The sequence below is a fragment of the Bison bison genome, unplaced genomic scaffold, assembly GCF_000754665.1.
Source record: "Bison bison bison isolate TAMUID 2011002044 unplaced genomic scaffold, Bison_UMD1.0 scf7180017851863, whole genome shotgun sequence".
NCBI classification, from domain to species: domain Eukaryota; kingdom Metazoa; phylum Chordata; class Mammalia; order Artiodactyla; family Bovidae; genus Bison; species Bison bison.
This window is the reverse complement of record NW_011482436.1, coordinates 17,352-24,232: the sequence shown is the minus strand read 5'-3', so window position 1 is coordinate 24,232 and position 6,881 is coordinate 17,352. Positions and strand designations below refer to the sequence as shown.

Sequence of the window (6,881 nt, the reverse complement as noted above, 5' to 3'; positions counted from 1 at the left end):
CTCTTCTAACATTATCCATCTGTTCTTTCATGTTATCTACTTTTTTCATTAGAGCATGTAGTATATTTTTCATAGTTCATTTATATTCCCAGTCTGATCATTTCAACATCTCTGCCATTTCTGAGTCTGATTCTAATGCTTGCTCTGTCTTTTCAAACTTTTTGTCTTTTAGCATGACTTCTGATTTTTGTTTGAAAGCTATACATGATGTCCTAGGTAAAAGGAACTGAGATAAATAGGCGTTTAAAGTGAGATTTTATTTTTTTGTTTGACTGTGTTACTGTTTACTGTAGCTGTTACAGGGCTTCTCAGGTGGTGCAATGATAAAAAAAAATCTGCCTGCCAATGCAGAAGACACAAGTTTGATCCCTGGGTCGGAAAGATCCCCTAGAGTAGGAAATGGCAGTATACTGCAGTATTCTCACCTGGAAAATTCTATGAACACTGGCGCCTGGAGAGCTACAGTCTGTGAGGTTGCGAAGAGTTTGACACAAATGAGCACACGTGCACATAGCTATTAGAAATCGAAGGCTAAATATTTCTTAGTGTCCTTGTTTTTGTCTGGCCTATTTTCCTTGGATTTCCCTACAGACTTCTTAGATATCATCTGAGATGCACAGTTCTTTTAATTGTATTCCTTGTATTATAATACAGAAGCCTTATTGATTTAGTGGTAAGGTGCTGGGGAAGGAGGCTTCCCTGGTGGCTCAGTGGTAAAGAATCCATCTGCCAATGAGGGAGACGCAGGTTCAGTCCCTGGGTTGGGAAGATCCCAAGTACAAGGAAATGGCAACCCACTTCAGTATTTCTGCCTGGGAAACCCCATGGACAGTGGAGCCTGGCAGGCTACAGTCCATGGGGTTTCAAAGAGTAGGACCAACTTAACGACTAAACAAGGTGTTGGGGGACTGGACATGTTCTATTGTATTCTGTCTAGGCTTAATTTTTTATTGAGACTGTGCTCCTCAGCTGTACCCTACAGAAGTGCTTCTCAGATTTTTTGTTGTTTTGTTTTCCCCTTTAGGTGGGACAGGAAAGCTAGAGGATGCTAGAGTTGTGTGTTGCCTTCTCCGAGATTGGTTAGGCTCTAGTAATATCCTAGTAGATTAGGCTCTGGTACAGTAGTTTCTCTGAAGAGCAGGCTTTGCTAAGAAGAACAGAATGTTATGGGCATATATAAATGTGACTGACTGTTCTTCCCTTTCTCCTGCTGGAAGGATGAGGGGATTTTTCTGCAATCACTGTGAGAACCTGATAGGTCTCCTGGTAATAAAGTCATAAAAGTGTGGGAGTCTCCACCAAGACTGGACCCCTTTGGAATTTCAAACTCTCAAACTTGTCCCCACTGAGCTTCCAACAATTCATCAATTAAAGTTCAGGCATTGATATCAAACAAACAGCAACAACAAAAATTGCTATCCTAGTCCTAGTTCCCACAGAGTTTTCCTCTTCTGCATTTCTACTCTGGTAAACTGTGCACAAGGTTTCCAGTTTCTCCAGATCTTCACCAACATTCACTATTTTCCATTTTATTGATAATAGCCACCATAATGAGTGTGAAGTGATATCTCATTGTGGTTTTGATTTGTATTTCCTTAATGACTAGTAGTGTTGAGCATTTTACATTTGCTTATTGACCATTTGTCTATTAGGTACTTTGCCCATTTTGTAACTAGCTTGTTTATTTATTTGTTGTTGAGTTGTGGCATATATATTCTTGTTATTAATTCCCTATAGATATGTAATTTGCAGATATTTTCTGCCATCCTTTTGGCCTGTGCTTCAGTGTCATATCTAAGAAATAATTGCAAAATTCAGTGTCGTGAAGATTGTCTCCTGTATTTTCTTCTAAGACTTTTGTGATTGTCATTCCTATGTTTAATTCTTTGATCCATTTTGAGTTAATTTTGTGTATTATATAAGCTAAGGGACCACTTCATTCTTTTGCATGTGAATATACAGTTTTCCCAACATTGATTGTAAAGGTTGTCATTTCTTCATCATGTAGTCTTGTTACCGCTGTTGAAGATCATTTTACCATATACTCAAGAGTTTATTTTTGGGCTGTCTGTTCTGTTCCATTGGTCTATATGTCTATCTTTATGCCAGTACTATATTCTTTTGGTTATTATTGCTTTGTAATAAGTTTTAAAATCAGGAAATGTGAGTCCTTTATATTTGTTTCTCATTTTCAAGATTTTTTGGCTAATAAGAGTCTTCTGGGGTTCCATGTGAATTTTAAGATGAAATTTTCTATTTCTATATAAAAAGTCACTGGGATTCTAATAAGGATTGCATTGGATCTGTGGTCATTTTGGATAATATTGTCTTCTTAACAATATTAAGTCTTCCAATTTATGAACATGGGATTGTTTACATTTATTTAAGTCTTTAGTTTCTTTTAGTATCATTTTATAATTTTATATGTACAAGTCTTTTGCCTCCTTGCTTAAATTAATTATTAAGTATTTTCTTCTTTTGATATTATTAGAAATGTTATGTTTTCTTAATTCCTTTTTTGAATTGTTTACTGCTATTATATAGAAATGCATTTGAATTTTGCATGTTGATTTCATATTCTGAAATGTTCCTGAATTTGTTAGCTAGCTCTAACAGGGTTTTTTGTGGATTCTTTAAGGTTTTCTACACATAATATAATGTCACCTTCAAAGAGAGATAATTTTATTTCTTCCTCTTTGATTTGGATGCCTTTTATTTCTTTTCTTGCTTAATTTCTCTGTCTAGAATTTCCAGTAATATGTTGAATAAAAGTGGCAATCATTGTCTTCTTTCTGTCTTAGAGGAAAAGCTTTCAATCTTTCACCATTTAGTATGATATTAGTTGTGGATTTTTTCTTAACCTAAAGCCAGGGAGAGTGGGGTCTGCTAATATTCCCCATCTTTCATATCTACCCAGAATATGTCTGCCATAGGACGCTGGGAAGATAGCAACTGCCACTCAGTTGTCAGAGCAACTGTAACAGCTCACCTACAACATAGATGTGTACCAGAAAGAGGGACTGCATTCTTTGCCAACTATCCTGCCTATTTTTCAGAAGCTGTGGGTAGGGAAATAGGTGCTGCTCTCCTGACATCACCCACTTGATTTACGCCTTTTATTGCACAGAACTATAGAAAATGGGATCTACCTATTTTCATTGTCTGCCCAAACTAACCAGAAGAACTGTTCTACTCCACGTATCTGGGAGATGTGGAAACTGCCTTACACTGAAGCAGTTCTTCCACAAGGCAGATATGAGTATAGTGTCTAGCTCCAATGCCAAGGCTTCCCACTGTTATTACTTATTTCCCATAGATTTTGTTGAATAACTACTTCTCAATCTGTTGTAAACCCTTTGATCAATCTCTAGAACATTTGAATGATTGTACTTGGTAATACTGATAAGCTTAATAGTTGTCTCTCCAGGAAAGAGATTTCCCTAAGGTCCTCACATTGACATTCTGGGTGGGCTCTTACTAACCTGATGTTATATTTGACACATAAAAACTTTTAATTTGATTAAGTCAAATTTATCTTTTAAAATAGTGTTGCTTGTGCCTTTTATATCATATCTTAAGAGGGCTTTGCCTAACTCAAGATTTAAAAGATGTACTCCTGTGTTTTCTTCTAGTTGTTTTAATGTTTCTTATGACTTGGTCTTTGATCCATTTTAAGTTAGTTTTGTGCATACACTACTTTAAAAGATAAATTTGACTTAATCAAATTAAAAGTTTTTATGTGTCAAATATAACATCAAGTTAGTAAGAGCCCACCCAGAATGTCAATGTGAGGACTGACTCATGAATATATATATATGGGATATTTTCCATTTATTTACCTCTTTTGAAATTTATTTTAGCAGTGTTTTTTGTTCTTTGGAGTTTTTATTTGGCCACACTGTGCAGCTTACAGGATCTTAATTTCCCAACCAGGGATCCAACCCAGGCTCCCTGGACCACCAGGGAATTCCCTTTAGCAATGTATTTTAGTTTTCACCTTACACATCTTATACTTCTTTTGTTAAATTTATTCCTAAATATTTTATACTTAAATCTGTTGTGAATAGGGATAAATTAGGAGTATGGGATTAACATATAAAAAGAAAAATCTATTGTGAATGGAATTAATCTTTTACTTTCTTTTTCAGATTGTTCACTGATAGTATATAGAAATATAATTGATTTTTATATGTAAGAACCTTGTATTACTTTTTTGTCTAGCATAACAAATTTCCACAAACTTAATGACTTAACACTATTTTATTAATTCACAGTAAGAAGTCTAGGTACAGTGTGGCTTAATTGGGTTCTCTTATTCACAAAGAGTTGGACACAACTGAGTGACTTCACTTTCACATTTTTTTTTTTTATTAGAATCTTATAAGGCCAAAATCAGGGTGTTGGCAAAGCTGCATGCCTTTCTGGAGATTCTGGGAAAGAATTTACTCCCAGCCTCTTTCAGATTTCAGAAATCATCTCCTCCTTAGACTTTCTATGTGACCTTTCCATCTTAAAGCCAGCAATGATGGTTCGAGTACTTCTTGTGTTTCAGACCCCTCTGGGTATTCTTCCATCAGCTGGAAAAAATTCTCTGCTTTTATGGGCTCATGGAATTACATTGGGTCTGCCAAAATAATCTAGAATAATCTCCCTATTTTAAAGCCAAATGATTAATAACTTTAATTACAATTGCAATGTCCCTTTTGCAATGTAGTATAACATTCACAGGTGTAACTCCAGGAAGTAAAGATCATGGGGGCCAGAATTCTTATTTATTAGTTCAAGTAATGTTTTAGATTCCATAGGGTTTTCTCTATACAAGATCATGTCCTCTGCAAATGAAGATGGTTTCATGTTTCCTTTTACAATTTGGATGCCTTTATTATTTTTGTCTAATTGCCCTGGCTATAACATCTATATGCTGTTGAATAAAACTAGCAGGAGGAGACATCCTTGTTTTGTTCCTAATCTTAGGAGGAAAATATTTAGTCTTTCTCCATTTATTGTGATTCCCTGATGGCTCAGATGGTAAAGAATCCACCTGCAATGCAGGAGACCCAAGTTTGGTTAAAAATCAAAAATGCCTAACAGTCTTTTAATGTTTTGGAACATTTTGCGAACTTTTCTTATTCCTTTCAAAATACATGCACTCCAAATGATAAACTCAGCCTCTGTCCTCCTGTTTACTACAGTACTGCTTCTCTTGTTTTTACTTTTTCCTCTAAATACAAATTTTTCAACTGCCTGATTTTGTACTTCTTTTCAGTGTAAATTCTGATATGTGTTGGTTTGTTTTACTCAACTTGTAGACCTTGACTACTATTTGTCAGGTATTATGCTAAGAACTCTGATAGGAAAACATTTGATGAGTAATCAGATTAGCTTGGCATATTATATGTATATTAAAAAACTAACCTTGTGAATAGATATACGAAAGTCTAGATTTAGGTTCATAAATGGACCACTAGCAGTACTGGTAATGTTTTTATATAGTCCATTTAATGGACTCACAACACAGAGTAATTTGTACATATTTTGTTTTGAAAAGAAAAAGCAAGAGGAGAAAATAATGGGATCTTACAAGTATGCAGAAGAATATACACATAGTTTACAAAGCTCTTCATCTTGTAACAAAGTCTTATTCTTTCTCATAGACCAGAAGATCAATTCAGAAGTTGTTAGAATGGGAAAATAACAGATTGTATCACAAGGTAAGAAAGTTTAAGCAAATAAGTATTCCATTCATATTTGCATTAATAAATTGAAAAAATGGAAAGTTTTCAGCCACAAAAGCATGGATTAGAGAATACTCACTTTTTAATATTTATTCTTTACAAAGTGTTTTTAAAAGTATCTTATTCCTGGATTGTTGTTCAGTGGTTTATTCTAATGTGTAGGTAATAATTAATATAAATTGTTGTTAAAATTCTTAACAAACTTTACCTTCTTAGCTTGCTTTGCACTGGAAGTTGACTAAAAGGAAATGTGAAACTAGCAATATGATGGAGTATGTAAGTATGCAGTTATCTTTAATTGCATATTTTTGGATTCCATCCTGAATGTTACATTTTACTGTATTTATCATTTGTCACATCTTCTTTCTACCTTTTTTCTTCTCAGCTTGAACTTTTGTCATTTGGAACATAGAGATTTCCTTCCACATTTTTAGGTTTGTAGCCAACATAAAATATCTTGAAAGCTGACAATTATTTATATCTTAGAGAAACTTTAGCTACTATGCTCAGATGAAAACGTGGTAAAACCTTAATCTTCTAACGCGGGTGCAAACCATAACACATGTTGATGGGCGCAGATGAACAAATATTCCTAAATGTAATCTTGTCAAAACTTACATAAAATAGGAATTGACTTCTGGATTCATATTCCTGGCTTTTTTTTGTTCCCTTAGCTGATATTTATTAATAGCTTTCAGTGAAGAAACTATAGATTCTAATTTTTTTAAACTGAAAGATCTGTGATCTTAGTCACAATGCATAAAGTCACATATAGCCAATGTGATAAATTGAGTATCATTAACATTCAAAAGAATATGAAATTTATCCAAACTTTAAGTTGCTGACATGTAATATATATTTAATAATAAACATTCCATTTCTATTTCATAAGTAAGGATTATTATGTATCTTTCTCCACTTTGAATAGTCTTGAGGATAATGTGCAAATGACCACAAATCTAAAATTCTCTGTAGGTAAAACCTTGTATAAATTATTGTAACTTTATGTAACTTTATAAATATATTGTTTTTATTCCCAAACCTTTTTTAAATTAAAATGTTTTAATCAATCCATTTGAACACTATTTTTTACAAAAAAGCTTCTAAAAGATAGTAATACTCAACCAATATCAGCTGTTTTAATTG

At 33.8% G+C, this 6,881-nt stretch overlaps 1 long non-coding RNA gene across 2 annotated transcripts in view; it reads left to right on the top strand.

Annotated features, from left to right (window-relative positions):
- The first annotated feature begins 5,575 nt into the window (after nucleotides 1-5,575).
- Nucleotides 5,576-6,881, top strand: part of LOC104997104 — a 3,054-nt gene continuing 1,748 nt past the window's right edge. Inside the window, exons 1-2 of one of the 2 annotated variants that reach the window (XR_826296.1) lie at nucleotides 5,576-5,711; nucleotides 5,952-6,011. This is a non-coding gene — a long non-coding RNA (uncharacterized LOC104997104). Of the gene's footprint in view, nucleotides 5,712-5,951 lie in introns of both variants that reach the window. The other variant, XR_826295.1, reaches the window with a different exon arrangement.